Genomic DNA, 19,121 nt, shown 5'->3' with positions numbered 1-19,121 from the left:
GTCTTTTTCAACCTAAACACTTTCCTCCTTCATCCCATCACAACAACCATAATTGGGGTAGAAATAAAGAAATTAAACAAAGGTATCTAAAGTGGCACCATTTTAGCAAGATTTGGGGGTGAATTTGGGGTTGGTTCAGGGGAATATTTGGGAGAATTTGGGTGTTGTGATGCCATGGGTTGGGCAGACGGGGCCACAGTCTCATAGTTGTGGGGGCAGAATGTGTCCACCTGAGCCCGTCTGTTCTCCAGGAATTCTGGTTGTCTGTCGAAATTCCTGTCCTGGGTCTCCCCCTTTGGGGTGTGGCCCTCAAAGTGCCCAAATCGCTGCTGAAGTGCCTGAGCTGCTCCTGGCCGTGGATGTTCCTGTCCCCCAGCCTGTCCTGGTTGGTGCCATAAAGGGTGGGAGGGGATCAGGGGGGCTCCTTGGGGGACTGGGCTGGGCTTTTGTGTCTCTTGAGGGCATTTGTGGTGCTTGGAGGGGCCTTTTGGAGTGGTCTCTGAGAGAGTTTAAGTGATCTTGGCAGGGCTGTGTGTCTTGGAGAGAATTTTGTGGTTCTTGGGGTCATTTATGATGCAGGGAGTGGTTGGGGGGGTTCCTGGCCGGGAGCTGTGGGGTGATTTGAGGGGTCTGGGAGTGGCTGTGGGGCTGGGAGGGGGTTTTAGGGCAGATGTGACCTCTCTCCCAGACCCCAAAGCTGCCACCAGACCCCACACCCCAAGATGCTGCCAGGGCTGGCGGCTCCATGTTGGGGTTCATCCTCCTGGCGCTGCAGGAGAAGGTGAGGGGGGTCCCCAGGGGCCGTGTGTGTCCCCCCAGAGTGTGTGTGACCTCCCCCATGCCGGTGTCACCCCCTTTTCCCTGCCCACAGGGCTCCTGAGCCAGCCCCTGCTGCCCCGGGAGGGAATTTGGGGAGGGGGCAGAGGGGGTGCGCAGCCCCCGCCGGGGGATGACCCCGGCCCAGCGCCCTTCGTTCAGCACCGAGCTGGGCTTGGGGCCGCAGGAGGAAGAGGCCGATGGGAAGCAGATCCTGCAGGGGGGACAGGGCTTGGGCTCAGGGCAAGGTCCTGCCCTGCACACCTGGCTCAGGTGTGAGCCTGCCCCGGGAAGGGAGCAGGACATTGCCATCCCCACGGATCAGGGCTGGGAGCAGCGCTGGGAGCACGGACATGGAAATCCTGGGAGCCACTGGGACCGCCCTGGGGGGTGAATGATCCCCCCCAGCACCTTTCCAGGCCGCCCTGTGAGCTGAGAAATGCTCGCTGGGCCTCGGCCTTGGCCAAGAGCCCCCGGGCTCAGCTGCTCTGAGCTCAGGCGCTGCCGGCTCCCGCAGCCCGCCCAGGGCCGCCCTGCCCGTGCCGGGGCTGTGCTGGAATTCTCTGCTGCTGCTGGGCCACTCGGGGGCTCTGGCCCAGCAGGAAAGGTGACCCTGAGCCAGGAGCTTTCCTTGGCCGCAGCAAAGCCTCGGCACGGAAACACCTTCCCAGTGCTGGGCCCTGGGCCGGGAGGGATTGTGCCACCAGAGCTGTCCCTCCATTTCTTCTGCCAGGCAGCTTTAGCACAGGAGAAGTGGAGAAGCCAGAGCTGCCTCTCAGCTTTCCGCAGTCCTGCAGAGCAATCCTGTGTTGGAAGCAGCCTGGGAACAGGGTTGAGGTGCCAGGGCAGGGGAATTGAGAGCCCTTTCCTCCACCGTGGGCCCAGGCTCTGGCCCTTGCCCTTTGCAATGGCCCTGCAGCTGCCAGAGGGGCCTTTTTGGCTCAGCTGAGAGCAGTCCTGCTGCAAGGCTGTCCTCGAGCTGCTTGGGCTGCACATGTGCCCAGGGAATGCTCATTGCTTGCAGTCTCAGGCGCTGTGGGTGTGCAGGTGTAACTACTGCAGGAGGGAACAGCTCTGCTGGGGGCAGTTCTCTTTTTCTTGGTGGTTTTTCTGTTGAATGAACGTTCCCTGCCAGCTGTGGGCAGAGCTCTGTAGCTGTATGTGCCACTTGTGTGTGGCACTGTGGCTCAGGAGGTGGCCAAGGGGAGCTTGGCCGAGGTGTGGGCAGAGGAATGGCCATCAGGCCAGGCTGGGGGGTCAGCGGCCGGTCAGTTGCGTTGCGTGGCCGCGGCTCTGGAGGCTTGTGTGGGAGCGTGTGCAGGGCTGGAAGGCTGGGGCTGCCGCCGCTGTGTCCCAGAGCCGGGAAGGCCGGGGCTGGCCCGGCCCTGGCCCGGCCCCGCCAGCTCTGGCAGCTGCCGGCGGGGACACAAAGGGCAGCTCCGAGCTGCGGCCGCTGCGCTGCGGCCGCACAAAGGCAGCGCCCGCAGAGCTCCAGGGCAAGGTCCTGGCCCTGGCTCGGGGCTGGGCCGGGGCCAGTGGCAGAAAATCAACTTGCAGCTTGGGCCCCGCAGCAGGGAGGAGCAGCAATTGCTGGCTGAGAGAGACTCTTGCCAAGGGCCTGCGGGGCCGGGCCCCAGGGAACGGCTTCCCGCTGCCCGAGGGCAGGCTGAGATGGGATGTGGGGCAGCAATGGTTCCCTGGCAGGGCGCTCAGGGCCTGGCCCAGGCTGGCCCCAGAAGCTGCGGCTGCCCCCGCATCCCTGCAAGTGTCCCAGGCCGGCTCGGCCATTGGGGCTTCCTGCCCAGGAGGGCTGGGCTGGGCTGGGCTGGGGCTGCTGAGGGCAGGATGGGCTCTGCCTGAGACAGCTGAAGGCTGCACATGATGAGGCCGGGGGGACCCCGTTCCTCAGTGGGTTCTGGGGTATCCCACATTCCTGAAGGGATGTCAGGGTATGTCCCGTTCCTGAGGCAATTTTGGGGTGCCCCCAATGCTTCGGGAGGGGTTGTGAGAGGGGGTCTCTGGTGCTTGGAAGGGGGACCTATTGTCAGGGATGCGGGGAGCCCATTTTGGGAAGGATGCTGCTGTTTGTGGCAATGTTGAGAGGTTCTGAATGGGCTGTGGGGCCCTGGCTCTCATTTTGGGACTTGAGGTGAGCCCATGGACACAGCAAGGCCTGAGGAGAGGTTCCAAGCTCCCATTTGGGATGGAGGGATTGAGCGGGTGCCTGCAATCAACTCAATGCCAGCCCCAGTGTGTCGATGGCAGCCCCAAATGGCTCGATCCGTCAGCCCCAAGGCCCGGCTGTGGGGAGTCAGGAAGCACAGAAGGGGAATTGGTGTCCAGGAGGGGTGGGATGGGATGGGATGGGATGGGATGGGATGGGATGGGATGGGATGGGGATGGAATGGGATGGGTGGGGGTGGCATTGTTGGGGTGGGATGAAGTTTGGGAGGAATGGGGTGGTGTGAGAGATTGGTTACGTGAAAAGGGACATATAGATTCGGGATATACAGATTCTTTGCAGCTTACTGATCTGAGAAGCTGGCTACGTGAGAACGGGCACATAGACCCTTGCAGCTAGCTGAGCAAGGTCTCATAAGACAATGCACCACACATCCTGTGTAACAACCGAAGTTACAGAATATTACATGTATCTTGCTCAGTAACTGAACCACCATTGAGCCTTACTGCTGAACTATGGGTTTATTTGCAGAGCCAGCAAGGTTAGGTTTTGGCAGCAAAACAATGGACATCTGTGGTTAGAAGGCCAGGGAAAAAGGCAGAACTGCTGACCACGAAAGGGGGTCTAAGGAGGGGTTTAGAATCAGCTTAGTCGACGTGAACCACTTAGAATGCGCCGTTACAAATATGCATAAAGCCTATTATTGTTAGTATATAAGGAGTTCTGGTACAATCAATAAATCGGATTCCAGCTGATCACTCATATTGAGCGTCTGGGTTTCCCCACTATCGCGACAACAGAGTGCGTTGTAACATCACAGGGTGGCTGTATGACATCAGAGAGTCTACTGTGACATCACAGAGCAGCTGTGTGACATCACAGAGAGGACTGTGACATCACAGGTGGTGTGACATCACAGAGTGGCTATGACATCACAGGGTTGCTATGTGACATCGCAGACTGAGCTGTGACATCGCAGATAAGGCGGTGATATCACAGGGCAGAAGTCTGACATCATAAAGCAGACTATGACATCACTGATTGGTTGTGACATCACGGAATGGGTTGTGACATCCCCCCCACAAACTCTGGCCCAGGGACTCCCCAGGATATTTGGGCCAAGCTCCCCCTCCCCATCACCTGTGGGATGGGGGGATCGATGCTCCTTGGGGTGAGGGGCCTGCAAATTCTGGGACCGCTGAACCCACGAGCTCCCTCCTCTTCCTCCACCTTCTTCTCGTCTTTCTTCATCCGTCCTCCTCCTTCTCCCTAATCCCACCTCCTGCTCCTCCTCTCTCCATCCTTTCTCCTGCTTCTTCTTCCCCCCTTCTTGTCTTCCATCCCTCCTCCCCTGTTCCCCAAGCCCCTCACATCCCACGGGAGGAATGGGAATGGAGCCAGGACAGGTCGGGATGGGCAGTGCAGGGCTCTGGGCTGCTCCCAACCCCTGGGGTAACCTGGCCAAGGGAAAAGATGCAAAATTGGTGGGTGGAGATAAAAACTTGGTGTTGTGGTCACCCTGGGTGGGGACTTCCACCCCTCTGGTCTCATGTCAGGATGGAGAGGGGAGCAGGGAATGCAGAGACTGATGGGAGATCCCAGGGGATTTTAGGGGCAGGACGAGGGCTGCTGTGAGTTCTTGTTGGGAGAGGTCAGCCCGGAGACCCCAGAGTGTTCCCAGGGCCCTGGGATGGAGAGTTGTCACCACCTTCTGCTTCAGGTGGTGGTTCTGGAGGGACCTGGGCTCCTTGGGGCTCTTCCTGCAGCCGAGAACTTGTAGGGACCCTCCTCCAGGTGGCTCCTCCAGGTGTTCCAGGGGCTTGGGGCTCACGGTGAAGCCCTTCCCAGAGTCTGGGCATCCATAGGGGCTCCCCAGTGTGGATCCCCTGGTGTCTGGGGAGGCTGGAGCTCCTATGAAAGCTTTTCCTGCCCTCCTGGCCCCTGTAGGGTCTCTCTCCTCTGAGATGGCACCTCTGGGCAAAGCTTGGGCAGACACAGGACTTCTCCCCCACTTGGATCCTGTGCTGGGAGATCAGCTCCGTGCTCCGGCCAAAGCTCTTCCCACAGGAGATCAGTCCCCTGCAATGATGGCAACTTTGGGCTTCTCCAGAACCCCTCCCACTCCTCTGGAGGTCCCACCCCCCATCTTTCCCCTCCTCCACCCTTTTCCCATCATCCCCCAATCCTCATCCACCAACGGACCCCACGAAGGGGAAGGGTCCCACTCCCTTTTTCCTCCCTCTCTCCGATATCCCCCTCTCCTTTCTCATCCTCCCCCAAAGCCTCCGTGTCCCACGTACCTGGTTTGGGGCTCTAAGTTCCCTCTCCCACTCAGTCTGGGGAGTCCGATCCCCTTTTCACTGCTCTCCCCCTCTTTAAAACGGGTCTCCCTTTCCCCCCCCCCCCCTCACCCCAGAGCTCCTCGCCCGCGGCCGGGGGGCTCCCAGCACCACCAGTGCCACCAGTGCGGCCCCAGCTGCCCCCACCCGCCCCATGCCCAGCGCCGGGCGCTGCCCACAGCCCCAAAGCAGCCGCGCTGTGCCCTGGGGGGTCCCCAGAGCGGCCCCGCCCCGCACGGCACTGGGAGCACCAGTCCGGACCAGTGCGGAGCGCGGGCGGGCGGCATCAGCCGTGCCCGGGCAGGGCCGGGCCCCGCGGGGCTCCCGCCCGCACTCGGCCCCCGCCGGGACAGCGCGGGGGGGCCCGGCCTGGCCGCCCCCACCTCCCCCTCCCCAAATTCCGCTCCGGGGGGCGCTGGCGGCGGGGGGGGCTCAGCTGGGGCCAGAGCTGCCGGAGCCACGTGTCCCCCGCTGCCGGCACCACCCCCTCAGGATTAGGGGTGCCCCAAAACTCCCTCCGAGCTGCCGGATACCCCGCACGCCCCTCAGGAGTGGGGTCCCCCCGGCCTCATCATCCCCAACCTTCGGCTGCCTCAGCCCAGGCCCCATCCCGCCCATCCCCCTCCGCCACACTTCATCCCACCCCCCAATCCACATCCCACCCTTCCCGGGCCCCATCCCGCCCCATCCCATTTCTCCCGGCAGCCGCCACCGGGACCCCAAAAACCCCGCGTGCCGGGGGCTCCCCAATATCCCCCAAGGGGCATTTCCGACTCACATTTGGAGCCCTGTAAGATCCAAACATCCGCCTCACCCCCCGCCCCACCAAACCCCCTTCCCCCAGGAACCAACAAAGATATTTGGGGCTCGGTGCTGGAGTCCTCCAAGCTCCAAAAATCCCCTCTCCCAAAAATAACCCCAGTGATCGCCCAAGATATTTGGGGCGAGCTGTCCCTACCCGGTCACCTGCGGGATGGGGGGAGCTGAGAGCTGCGGACACAGAGAGCGATGGATGCACGTGGAGGCTCCTCTTCCTGCCTCCTCTGTCCTGCCTCTTCCTCCCGCTCCTCCCCTTTTATCTCTCCTCTTCCTCCCGCCCCTCCCCTTTTATCTCTCCTCTTCCTGCCGCTCCTGCTCCTCCATCCGCCCTCCCCCCTCGCTCTTCCTCGTCCTCTCCTGCCCCTCCCCCCCCTCCCGTTGTTTGTGGCTCCCATCCCGGCTTTGTCTGGCATCAGCCCTGGGGCCGTCCCGTGCTCAGCAGCAGCAGCAGCAGCAGCATCCTGTGCTCTGGCAGCACTCGCTGCTCCTTAGGGAAGGCTTTGGCATTTCTGCCGGGCACAGACACTGAAGCTCACCCCGACCTGCCCCGCTCCCATTGCTGTCCCCTGGGCGCTGGGCAGCTGCTGTGCCAGGGCAGCCAGAGACACAAAGGAAGCCAAGTCCAGCCCAGCTGCCCGGGCTGATGCAGACGAGCCCCAGGGCCGAGGTCCTGCAGAGCCCCACGGAGCCCTGGGCTCCTCGCTGGGAACGGGCTGTGCTGCGGCTGCCACAGCGGCCACAGCGAGTCCTGGGGCTCCCCCGGCGCCGCTGCAGCAGCACCCAGGTTCCACCTCCTGTGCCAGGCCCTGGCCAGGGGCCATCAGATCCATGGGCTCCATGCCGAGGGGGAACACAACAACAGTGGATCGGATGCAGCCCCCAAGGACCTCGAGCAAATAGTGCAGGAACATCCAGACCTGGACCTGACGTTTGCAAAGCTGCAGCCGGCAGAGTTCTGTGGTGCAGGAGAGCCGGCACGGGGAGAGGAGACCTGCAAGGAGCTGCAGGAGAAACACCCTGAGCCTCAAAGGCTGCCACAGCCTGAATCTGTGCTGGGGAAAGTTCTTCCTGTCCGGGAAGAGATCCCGGGATGAGGCAAAAGCCAAGTTCATGGCTGGTGACACGATTGCCGTGCAGGGAGGGCAGAGGAGGGACTGTGGACAGAGACTGGGAGCCCGAGAAGGAGGGAGGGGTGGGGAAGGTGTTTCTTTAGGATTTGTTTTAGTTCTCCTTGTCCTGGTGTGATTGGTTTGGAAATAAATTCCATTCATTTCCCCAGCTTGGGTCTGTTGTGGCCCTGGCAGTGAGCAGTGAGTGAGCTCTCCCTGCCCCGATCCCAGCCCACGAGCCTTTCCTTCAGTGCTCTGTGTGCTGCAGCTGTGAGCAGAGTGCCAGAGCGGCTTTGGTGGCCCCGGGCACCCGGCCAGGGCCAGCCCAGCGCAGCGGTGCCTGCAATTCATTCCCTCGGCTGCAGCGCTGAGCGGCCGCAGGGCGGGTCCGGCTGCGCGGGCAGGCGGCTCCAGAAGCACCAACTGCGCCCCACGGGACAGGAGGAGGAGGCAGGGGGTGCCGGGGGAATCTCCTTCCTCCGAGCCGGCAGGGCCAGGCGGGAGAGACTGGAGAGAAGGAAACGGAGAGGAGGGACGAGGCTGGAGCTGTGGAGAGCTGCAGGGATCCGGGGCAGCCGGGAATTTTGTTTTCCAAATCTCTGGGGCGAAAGGAAGCGCTGTGAAATCCGTCATGGAAAAGAGAGGAGAAATAGCGATTGATGGAAACCGACACCCCTTGGGACTCAGTTTCTCCCTCTGCATTGCAAAAGCTGACAGACCCGAGCGCCGACGGACACCCGTCCCCAGCGTCACGGCCCAAGGGATCGGAGCTGCGGCTGGCGGGGCTGGAAGCTCCGTCCAGCAGCTCCGCTGCCGCCCCCAACCCTCGGGCTGGACCGTGGGGTCTGGGACACAGCCCCGTGCTGGGGGGCGGCAGCGGGAGCCGCGGGGCCCGGCCCGTGGGGGCGGCCGGGCTGGAAAAGTGCGCGGGGCCCCAGCGCGGTGTCCCGGTCTTGTTCCTCACCTTAACACAATGTCTTCAACTCCCTGCGTGCCCTTCATTTAATCAGCATTTCCTAAATGCTGACCCATCCCATCATCATCTCTACCCAGAACAGAATTTCCCAGGCCATTCCAAGTCCTTTATAGTTCTGAAAATACTGGGGCCAAGCCCTACCCGTGATTTCCCCCACCGCCGCCTCCATGCAGACCTTGTTGTCTGCCAGCACCAGGATAGTTCCCACTGCCCCAGGTCTGCGTTTAGCAAAGCCAACAGTACTTCTACCACTGCTTTCTGCAAGACCCCAATTGAGTCTTTACATTTCAACATAACCAGATGATGTCTACTTAGCATGAAATGTAGTTCCTGTCCAAGAGTTGCATGTCCCAAGCAATTTCTTTGCAGAATAAATTTTAAATCCTTTGGGTTTCAGTGTTTGGAAATCATCTGCTAGTGTATATAGCAACTTCACTACATTCTTATTTTCATTATCTCTGTAGAGCTAAGGAATTCCAATTATGAGAGGCTCTATTCTGTAAGCTCATTAAAAGTTAATATCCACCACAACACTGTCTATTTTATTGGTTCTTTGCAATTGCTTAGCAAAGAAAATAAGCACCAGGCTTTTAAAGAGAGAGACACACTTTCTTACATAGAAAGACACAATCTTGTTCCCACCAAAGCACTCACACAGGTGAAAGTCACAATTTTCCTGCCTCTTCCTTCCTTTCCAAACCAGTGCAGCATGAGAGAAAGCAGCTGTTTCCCGAGGCCGATGGGTCACAGACAGGTAAGATGACATTGAGGCTTGTTCCTCAGAGGCAGTCAGCAAGCAGCAGATGATGATCTCAAGGATCCAGGTGACACCATCACCCTCTCAAGGGAGGAATCCTTTAAGCAAGCACATGGCTCATCACTTCCATCCTGCTTTGGTTTAATGAACCAGCTCTTCCTGGCAATGAGCAGCAAGGGGATCTAATTTGACTGTTGCTATCCTTTTACATTTTATTCAATCATTCCATCAGAACAGGCATTTTACTTCTGTTTCAGTTACTCCAGAGGACCTTGGCACAAAGCAAAATGAAGTCAAATGAGAAATAGCTAGCTTAAATTTATATACACCAACAAATCATGCTGTGTTTCAACAAGTGTAAGAGAGACGTGGGACTTTCCTTCCCTCTGAGCAGCTGCAAGCATAAAAAAAGCAATGATGCAACCTTCATTAATAAAACTTTCTTAGAAATCTCTTCTTATGGACAGATTACACATCTGCAGGAGATACCCAAAACACACTCATTGTGCTGCACTTCCCCTTTTCCATTCACGTGTTATATATACTGAAAATATGTTACCGAGTAGCTATGAACACACCATGCTCCCAGATTTTCCCTAAGTAAAACATGTATCTGTGTATGTTATAAATGATCAAATACAAGGGAGAAAAGCCTGGCACAGATACTGCAGCAAAGGAAATTCATCACATTAAGATCTCCCCTGATACTGAGATTGGCCAGGACTTTGATCAGTGATGGGAAGGAATTTCTCATCTTCCCATTTACAGCACCTGAGGCAAGAGGGACCCAACACCTTAAGCGGTGTCCAAGATAGCACAGAAATTTAAACAGAGCCATTTACAAAGGGCAGCAACTCATCTGGCCAGTTCACACCTCAGATAACTATCTGCAGAACTCAGAGCAACACAATACTCCAAGGAGCAGTGAGATAGCCAGAAGGTTCTCAGCTCAAGAAAATCAAGCAAGAACAGGATGTTCCTTAGCCTGGCTAACCCAGATAACATCTCCCAGCCATTAGCATGAGATGAAACAGAAAGAGAGAGGTTGAATCACTTGCAGTGTACAGATACTGCCCGAGGGAAATGTGACAGGTGACCTAGAACATAAAAAATGCACTTAACTGTAAAAACTAGGAAGTGAAGCTAAAAATGAGAAAAATTAAAAGCTGTTCTTGGATATGCAGTAAAAAGCACACTGACATCATAAACGGGAGAAGGAACACAAAAGCACCCAGCTGTTCAAAAGCTGTGCAGTTAAGGTACAAAGAAATCAATGTTTTTTTAAAGAAAAAATCCCTCACAAGGTGAATGAGCTCAGTAACGCTCAAACCAATATTATTTGTTAGAAAAATCATCTGCTCCAGTGCCTGAAGCAAAAGGTTTGCCATTTATTCCATCATTCCTTCAAATCCAGGGATTAGTGAGAACTTCTTAACAAATTCCTGCCTTGCCTTATGGTCCTTCAGCTTCACCAGGGCCAAAGCTTGCTGCTCAGAGTCAGTACACGAATCCCTGTGGTGTTACCATCCTCTCTGAGTGAGAAAAGCACTCGAGATGGTGAACAAAGAGATGGGGCAGTTTCCTGATGCCTGAGAAGGATGTTCTTAAGATAAACAAAATTGCCCAATCAAAATTTATAAAGAAATGACATTTATTATGTGACCGAAATATCGGTTTTAAAAGCCACGATGGAGAAAAGCAGCTCCGAGCCCGGGGTCGGAGCTGGGTGAACACGCATAGATCTGATCTCTGTCGCACCAGACCTCCCAAGTTCACGGATGCTGCTTTGGTTGGTCCCTTCTTATACATTTTTTGGGCAGAGTCCGAATTAATTCTATTCTTCTCGTCATTTTAGCATATTCATGAAGTTTTCTTGTCCCAGAGCTGGGCTGCGCAAAGCCTTTCCTGGATCCCAGGAATTGTCCATCCTGGGTGATGAGTGGGCCATTTCTGCTGATGAATGGGCCATCTCTGCTTCCTGGAACAGTTATTTTTAGTTCCCGGGATGTCGGATTCCTTATCAGATGAGATGTAGATATCAGAAGGTGGCAATCAAGTCGTTATGGTGCAAATGTCCCGGTGATAAGATCTAACCCCACCTGGGTGGAATCCTCACTTATTGTGAGAGAACTTCTTTTAGTGTTGTGAAATTTTTCTCTCAGCCAGGCTGCTGAAGGGATTTTGAAACTCGGTCTCTGTAGGGTCTGATTACACTCCAATTTTATACATAATAGCACGAATCACATACCTTATTTATAACGTTCTCAACTCAGTGGCACAAAGTCTGCTTTTGTTCAGACAGGAATGAAGAGGAAAAATGGCAGAAATTCATAACAGGGACGATGAGGAGAAACATTGGGCTGTGCACACATTCAGTCCAAGCAACATCAATGCCAGGTGTGGTTTAAAATTCACGTTTGTGCTTTATTAAAGCCACACACTGTATTTATGCCTCTCAGTGAATTCTGTATCCAAAAGGGACACGTTAGCTGATTCAAAATTAGTTGGATTTCTTTCCTTCTCCTGTAGCAGTGCCAGTAGGAGAGGTAACAAAGGCAGTTCCCTGGCCTTCAGACATTGCACAGAAGTGGGATCCATAGATACAAACTCAGGCAGCCAAACTGCAGGTATTTCATTCAGGGCCTAAGACATGAAGCTAGGCTTCTTTTAATAAATCACGGACAGGGATGAGCTCCTGACATTAATATTGCACTCCTCCCTCTTTCTGCTGAGACAGTCTGGCCAACACGAATATCCCTAATACAGATCCAGGGCTCTGGTATAACAGCCACCCCAAAAAGCCATAGTTCCAGCTACCTTTCCTTTCTTTGCATCATACCAGGAGGAATCAAAAGGAATGAAACCTATTTCATTTATTATTACAGGTGAGAGCCCCTCTAAGTACATAGGAAGAGAAGTTGTATTTTGTAACCTTGTTCTCCATCTAGAAGTAAAACAGGGGCTGGTGTGAGGCAACGAGGGCAACAGAGAAAATGCTGAAAAGAAACGGAGGAATGTGAAGCCAAATTTTCAAGCATTCCAGGCAATCACACCACTCAGGGACAGTCTACAGCTCAGCAAATCACATGCTGGAATGCAGTGGAGTATGGAGTAGGGCAATAGGGAACTGCTGAACCAAATAGGTGCTACAGCCTCTTGTGCTCAGGCTCTTAGCCCAAAGTATGTTCCAGCTCCAACTGAAGGGCATTCTGAACCAGAAGAGCACTGACCTTTTGATTTTGGCAGTTCACAGTTCTCAGACAGCAGAACGTCTGTGGCTCCTCTCATCATTATTTTTGCTGTTTTCACTACTGGCCATCAAGTTTCCTGCAGTAGCCATCCATGAACCCCGGATCACTACTACATTAATAACACAGAACATGGCTCTCAGAGTGCATTAGTGAGGTACCAAGAGAAAACCCAAATGATGATCCTCCTCACTGAAAAGGTAACAGACAAAAAAAATGAAAGTGTGGAAATACTTTTTAAAAGATGGCTGAAATGAGGCAAATTCTTAAAATTAAGTAAATGTCTGAAATGAAATTTAAGCAAATTTAACTGTTGCAAAGTATTCTGAATACACATACAGTACAATATACTAGAGTCCAAAATTAGAAAAACTTCTGGTCATGGAAATATGGGGTAAGGGATATGTTTATTTGGAACAATGAGTTCAGTAGAGGTCTCTTTGCTACAAATATCTTGAATTTAATTCTTCTGCCTTGATACAATCTCCTGAGAAAATAAAAAAATAAAATAAAAATCCTACAGGAAAAACTTGTGTTGGATGCAATCTCTTCACTCATACCTGATACAAAAGTCTAATTTATTCTCTTGATTTATTGTCTTAAGGAGAATGAATTAATTATTCTTCCACTCAGAAGTCTATGGCATCAATCCTGGAGTTGAATCAGAGAAAATTCAATCTCTCATGAGTTCCCACTCCATTTACTTTTCCTGTAAGTGTTCTGTTTTGTTGAAGTGAAAGCTCCTCTGGACTCAGGCCCAGAGGGAAGCCAAAGCACAGGGGTTGAATTAAAACCTTTGGACAAGCTGAGATACATGAAGTCACACCAAAGTGAAATAGAAATACAGATTTTTTAACCTTTAGTAGAAATATATGCTAAGTGCCTTAAACATTGAAAAGCTGTAGCAGAGACCTTAAACACAGTTCTTACTGCAGCAGTGTTACCTTTTCACAGAACACTTTACTTTAGACAAAATATGGATAGAATGACACTGTTCACATTTTTTAGATAGAGCGTTCACGTAAACAATAAGAGCTGATAGAAACTGCATCCGCAAATCTGTGTAATACCTGTGTAACACTGGTGTGAGGCTTACGACTGTTAGAATTAGACCAGGATAGGTTAAGAAAAGGAAAACTGGAATCGTGTGTTAATCTTATTGGCCAATTAACAAATATAATCCATAATTCTGTAAGAAAAAATATAGAGTCTAGAGTATAGAGCATATAGAGTATAGAGCATATAGAATATATAGGGCTTATGGAGCATATAGAAGAAGAAGAAGAAGCTGTTTTTGCCTGTTGTTGCTGTTGCTGCTTGCCTTTATCATGTAACCCCCTTTGAACTCTGCCTTCAAGAAAGCTGTGAGACTATGAAATACAGAACTCAGCAGAACAGCAGCCTCCTCTGCTCTCTCACCCTGGTCCGGGAAGGAAGGGTACCCCGTCCAAAGCTCAACAGCGCAGAGCCCCAAGGCTGCTGTGGGCAGCAGGGCCCAGGGGCCGTTCCCACCCGCAGCGCTCCTGTCCTGGGCTGGGCCTGCACAGGGGCTGGGGCACCATGGCTGGGGCAGCGGGGCACAGAGGGGCCACGGAGCCGCTGCCGGGGCTGACAGCAAGGCCAGGGACACACAGGGAATTTCTGGGCATTGCCTGCGCTGGGCAGGGCTGAGTGTGGGGAAGGCAGAGCTCAGCTGGCCTCGGTGGCTGCAGGAAAAGCCGAGAGCCCGGAGAGCCCCCGTGGCTGTGCTGGAGAGCAAGGCTGGAGGAGGGAAATGCGGGGCTGCTGCGGGATGGGGAGGGGGATTGAATTCCAGCAGGCACCGACGGGGGGCTGAGAGACTCAAGGGCTCCTTGGCCTGAGCCTGTCCTGGAAAGGTCTCTCAGCCCTCTGTGCCCATGAAGGGCTCCAAGGAGGAGCAGAGCTCATCTTGGCAGGACCCTCATGGAATCCCTGAGGGACAAATGCCAGTGCCTGCCCAGCCTTCCCAACGTCCCTGACACCAAAGGCCTTTTCCACATCCCTCGGTTCCAGGTCAGTGCCCAGAACACAGCACAGGCCTGTCCAGGTCCTGGGGGCGATTCCCAAGGGAGGCAGCTGTGATTTCTCCCCACAGACCCACCACTCTGGTGTCTCTCTGTGCAGCCCTTGGCTGTCCTGAGCACTTTCCCTGGAGCCTCCCTGCCCTGGACGTTTGTCTCCATGCAGTTCTCAGCACAGCCCAGCAAAGAATTCAGGTGCTTTCCCAGAGGACATTACTCTGGCAGTGAAGTGGCCTCAGGGCACTGTTTGTGCCCCTGGAATTGTGCCAGCCCCGAGTGCTGCTGATGGTGTTTGTGCTCACTCGGGTTCATCTCCCCACACCCACTCGATGCACTGCTGAAGGCTCCTCAGGACACAGCAAACACGGACTGCTGGCCTGGTCACTTGGTGTCCCTCTGTGCAGGGACAAACAACCTCCTGCAGGGGAGGGCAGAGGCCAGTGCTGGGATTGCTGGTGGCAGGGGCTGGTGTGGGACACTTGCCCTGGGCACCTTCCCAGGCTGTGCCCGGAACAAAGGCACAGCCCAGGCCCTGCTCTGCTGCTCCCTCAGGTCCATCCCAGGAGCTCTGGCAGTGCCAGGACACTGCTGCCTGCCCCCCCTGCACACTCCCCCCTGCCCCTGGGCACTGGGGTTTGCTTTGCCAGGGCATTCCTGGGGCACATTCCTGACAGCAGCTCTGGAGGAGAGCAAAGCCTTCCTGCCCTGCCCCCAGGAGATGCCCTTTGCTGATGGAGCTGCTGTGCTGGAGCCCGGCTGTGTCCCAGCAGTGCCCGTGGCCTGTCCCTGCCTGTGCTCACAGCACGGACACGCAGCAGGACAGTGACCGAGCTGCCCGAGCACTCCGGCCTTGCACCCTCAGAAGGGCTGGGAAAGGGAGTGTGGAGCTGGGAAGAACAGAGGTGGGAAGAGGCTGGGCCATTGTCCCTGGCCGTGCTGCTGTGCTGGGAGTCTCTTCCCTCCAGCTCTGCCCAGAGGCACTGCCCCTGCAGAGCCAGAGAAGGGCTGAGGAACAAACCTTGGACACAAAGGTCAGGACAGCCCCTTGTTTTTATTCAAATGCACAGGGAAGAAGCCTCCTGAAAGTCTTTGTGTTTCAAAAGAAAGGTAGATGTTCATGTAGAAATGCAAGGAGTAGTACTACAGTACTTTATAAAAAGCAGAATAACACCAGAAAAAGAATAAGAAAAAGCACCAATGAAAATATGGACAAAGAGGAAAAAAAGGCCGAGATTGTAAAGAGTTACATTCTGAAGGTTCTGGAGCAGAAAGAGAGTTTATTGCTTCTGAGAAGCATCCCAGTCATCATTTTCCTCGCATGGCAGAAGGAAATAGATTTTAACTTGTGAAAAGTATCCAGTCCTCACTTTCCTCAGGGCATCCCTGAGCTCCTGGTTCCTCAGGCTGTAGATGAGGGGGTTCAGGGCTGGAGGCACCACCGAGTACAGAACTGACAGGGCCACATCCAGGGATGGGAGGAGATGGAGGGGGGCTTCAGGCAGGAAAACATAACAGTGCTGAGGAACAGAGAGAGCACGGCCAGGTGAGGGAGGCACGTGGAAAAGGCTTTGTGCCGGCCCTGCTCAGAGGGGATCCTCAGCACAGCCCTGAAGATCTGCACATAGGAGAAAACAATGAACACAAAACAGCCAAAGAGCAAACAGGCACTGACAGCGATGAGCCCAAGTTCCCTGAGGTGGCAGTGTGAGCAGGAGAGCTTGAGGATGTGTGGGATTTCACAGAAGAACTGGCCCAGGGCATTGCCCTGGCCCAGGGGCAGGGAAAATGTATTGGCCGTGTGCCTGAAAGCGTAGAGAAAGGCACTGGCCCAGGCAGCTGCTGCCATGTGGGCACAAGCTCTGCTGCCCAGGAGGGTCCCGTAGTGCAGGGCTTTGCAGATGGACACGTAGCGCTCGTAGCACATGATGGTGAGGAGGAAATCCTCTGCTGAGAGGAAGAAGAGAAAGAAAAACACGTGAGCAGCACATGCTGAGTAGGAGATGTGGCTGGTGCCCCAGAGGGAATTGTGCATGGCCTTGGGGACAGTGGTGCAGATGGAGCCCAGGTCGGTGAGGGCCAGGCTGAGCAGGAAGAAGAACATGGGGCTGTGCAGGTGCTGGCCGCAGGCTCCGGCGCTGATGATGAGGCCGCTGCCCAGGAGGGCAGCCAGGGAGATGCCCAGGAAGAGGCAGAAGTGCAGGAGCTGCAGCTGCCGCGTGTCTGCCAATGCCAGCAGGAGGAAGGGGCTGATGGAGCTGCTGTTGCACATTCCTTCACTCTGGGCATTGTGGGCTGTTGGGAGAAGGCATTGACAAGCTGGGACAGATTCCCCTGAGTCAATCCTATGCTATTTTCTTAGGAATTCCCGCAAAACCACTTCTCCTCTTGTGACAGAACTTGGCTAAGCTTTTTGATTTCTGAGCTCAGGTTTGTGCTGCTGCCTCATCCTCAGCATTGCTCTCAGCCTGAACACGGGGGGCCCAGAGGAAAAACAGGGCTCGCTGTGCCCCAGTGCAGTCAGACTTGCTGGTCCCCACACAGGTGCCCTTTGCTCATTTCACCTCCCTCTATTTCAGGGTGATTGTACTTCAAATGGGCTTGAAAAATAAAGTGACTTTTTGAAGGCTCCAATTTCAAAACCATTGCTCTAAACCCTTCTCCCTTTCCCTGAGCAGCTGTGGTTGCTCTGGCTCTCTGCTGCCTGGAGTTGTGCCTCCTGGCAGCTGTTTCTCTGTGTCCAAGGCTTGTCCCTGCCAGTGCTGCCAGAGCCCAGCCCAGCCCTGGGGGCTCAGCCCTGCCCTGCAGAGCCCTCCCAGCACAGGGCACTGCCCAGGGGCATCTCCCTGGCAGCAGGGCCTGAAGGGCAGCTCAGACAAAGGGAGATGCTGCAAGCCAAGGTGCTGCTGGTGCTGTCTGCAGGCAGAGGAGTGGGAGGAGGCACTTCCTGAGGGAGATCTGAGGCAGAGCTGCTGATGCCCAGGGTGGCAGTGCAGGAGCCTCAGTGACACAGACAAACCTGAGAGCCCCTTTCCCTTCCCTTGAGGAGAAAGCTGAGAGCAGCCCTGGCCATGCAGCACCACCTCCCCAGCAGGAGGAGTCTGCCCTGAGGGGGGTCGCTCCTTCCACCTCCAACCCCTCCCCAGAGCCCATGGGGAGCTGCCAGGCAGGCTGAGAGCTGCCCCTGGCAGGTGGCAGATGCCCTGGCCTGGCAAAGAGCCCTCAGGGCTGCAGGAGCTGCTCTGCAGGACAGCCCTGGGCACCCCTGGCTGCTGCCCACCTTCACAGCCTGCAGCCGGCCCTGGCAGCAGGAGCCGTCCTGCCCTGTCCCTCTGACGGTGCCCAGGGCAGCCCCGCTCTGCAGCACATCCTCCCCCAAGGCAGGAACGGCAGCAGAGCCATCCTCACAGCCATGGCAGCCGTGCCATGGGCCAGCTCTAGAGGATCCCTGCAGCCAGAGACTCACTGTGTCCCACGCTGGGAAGGTTTCTCCAGGAATGAGTTCAGAGCTGCCCTCCCAGCTGCTTTAGCCAGCTCTCTGCTCACTCCTCCCAGGTACCTGCAGGCAGTGCCCTCAGCCCTGCTGGGCTGGCAGAGGAGCTGCTCCTCAGCAGAGCTGCCTCTTTGAAGCTCTCCTTGGATGCCAGGAGCTTGAGAGTTCCCTCTGTGCCAGGAGCCCAGCCCAGCTCAGCAGCACAGCAGCAGCACAGGGACTTTAATGACCCTCTCGGGGCTTTGGTGTTGTTCACATCAGACTCAGTCCCTCAGAGCATCTTCAAAAAACTTCTCAAGAACTCAAAGTCAGATTCGAAGTCCAAAGTTTCTTTAACTTTTAATGGGTCCCAGTGAGGGACACGACTCACGTGAAAGTGTCCCCAGGTTCCAGTGGGAGCAGAACTCTGGAGGCAGCGATGGCAGGTGGGGACAAGCAAGGGAAAGGTGTCTCTGGTGCTGAGCAAAGCTGGCTGTGTTCCATGAGTGCAAAGGGCCAAGGCCTGAGCCCCAGCCCCTGGCAAGGCAGATCCTGTCCCTCCCTCAGTGCTCAGGGCTCTTGCCGGGGCACTGGGATGTGGGGATGGGCAGTGCCCAGGGCAGCACCATGGGGCGGCCCCTGCCAGGCTGCTGGGCAGGGACAAGGAGGCCCTGAGGCCCCAGGGCTGCAGGGGTCACTTGTCCCCTCCTGGCCTCAGGGCCAGGGCCAGCAGCCGTGGCCAAAGGGCTGCACAAGTTGGCTCTGTCAGGGCCTTGCAGCTGCTGCCCATCCCTCTGCCCTCTGCAGCCCAGGCTGTCCCACGGTGTCCCTGCCCTGCGCCTCTGTCCCTGCAGGCTGTCCTCATCCCCCCGGCTGCCCCACCTGGCTGGCCCCTTCCTTTGCTGGCAGCTCTGCGTCCTGCCTGCCTCTGCCTGGGCACACAAAGCCTTGGGCTGCTCCAGACTCCTTCTGGGGGACGTGTTGCAGCCCAGCCCTGCCTGGGAGGGAAATTCCTTTCTCCTGGTGTCCACTCTGGGCCTCCTCAGCTGCCCTGTCACAAAGGCCCCTCGGTTCCTTGGGGCCAGCAGTGCCACAGTGGCCCCTTGGTTCCATGGAACGCCACAGGGTCACAATGGTCCCCTTGGTGCCACCAGCCCTGCAGGGTCACAACGGCCCCTGGGTTCCACGAGGCCACGCAGGGTCACAGTGGTCTCCAGAGGAAGGGCAGCACCGAGCCCCAGGGATTCAGGGGCAGAGGAGACACAGCCACCAGAGGCCAAGGCCAGCCACATCTGTCTGTCCTGGCAGGTTTGTCTGGGAGCAGCCCTTGGATATTGGGAATTCAGGAGGTGGAATCCCAATTT

At 55.7% G+C, this 19,121-nt stretch overlaps 1 pseudogene across 1 annotated transcript; it reads right to left on the bottom strand.

Annotated features, from left to right (window-relative positions):
* Positions 1–3,753: 3,753 nt before the first annotated feature.
* On the bottom strand, positions 3,754–16,557 carry LOC309585564 (olfactory receptor 14J1-like; annotated as a pseudogene). The gene is made up of 2 exons: positions 15,656–16,557; positions 3,754–3,783 (listed from the first exon to the last, which is right to left on the bottom strand). The product of its transcript is annotated as an olfactory receptor 14J1-like (transcript).
* Positions 16,558–19,121: the final 2,564 nt, after the last annotated feature.

The sequence above is a fragment of the Coloeus monedula genome (assembly GCF_965178545.1).
Source record: "Coloeus monedula genome assembly, contig: HAP1_SCAFFOLD_73, whole genome shotgun sequence".
In the NCBI taxonomy this organism is placed as follows: Eukaryota; Metazoa; Chordata; class Aves; order Passeriformes; family Corvidae; genus Coloeus; species Coloeus monedula.
The sequence above is the reverse complement of the archived record's forward strand: the minus strand, read 5'-3'. Positions and strand labels throughout refer to the sequence as shown.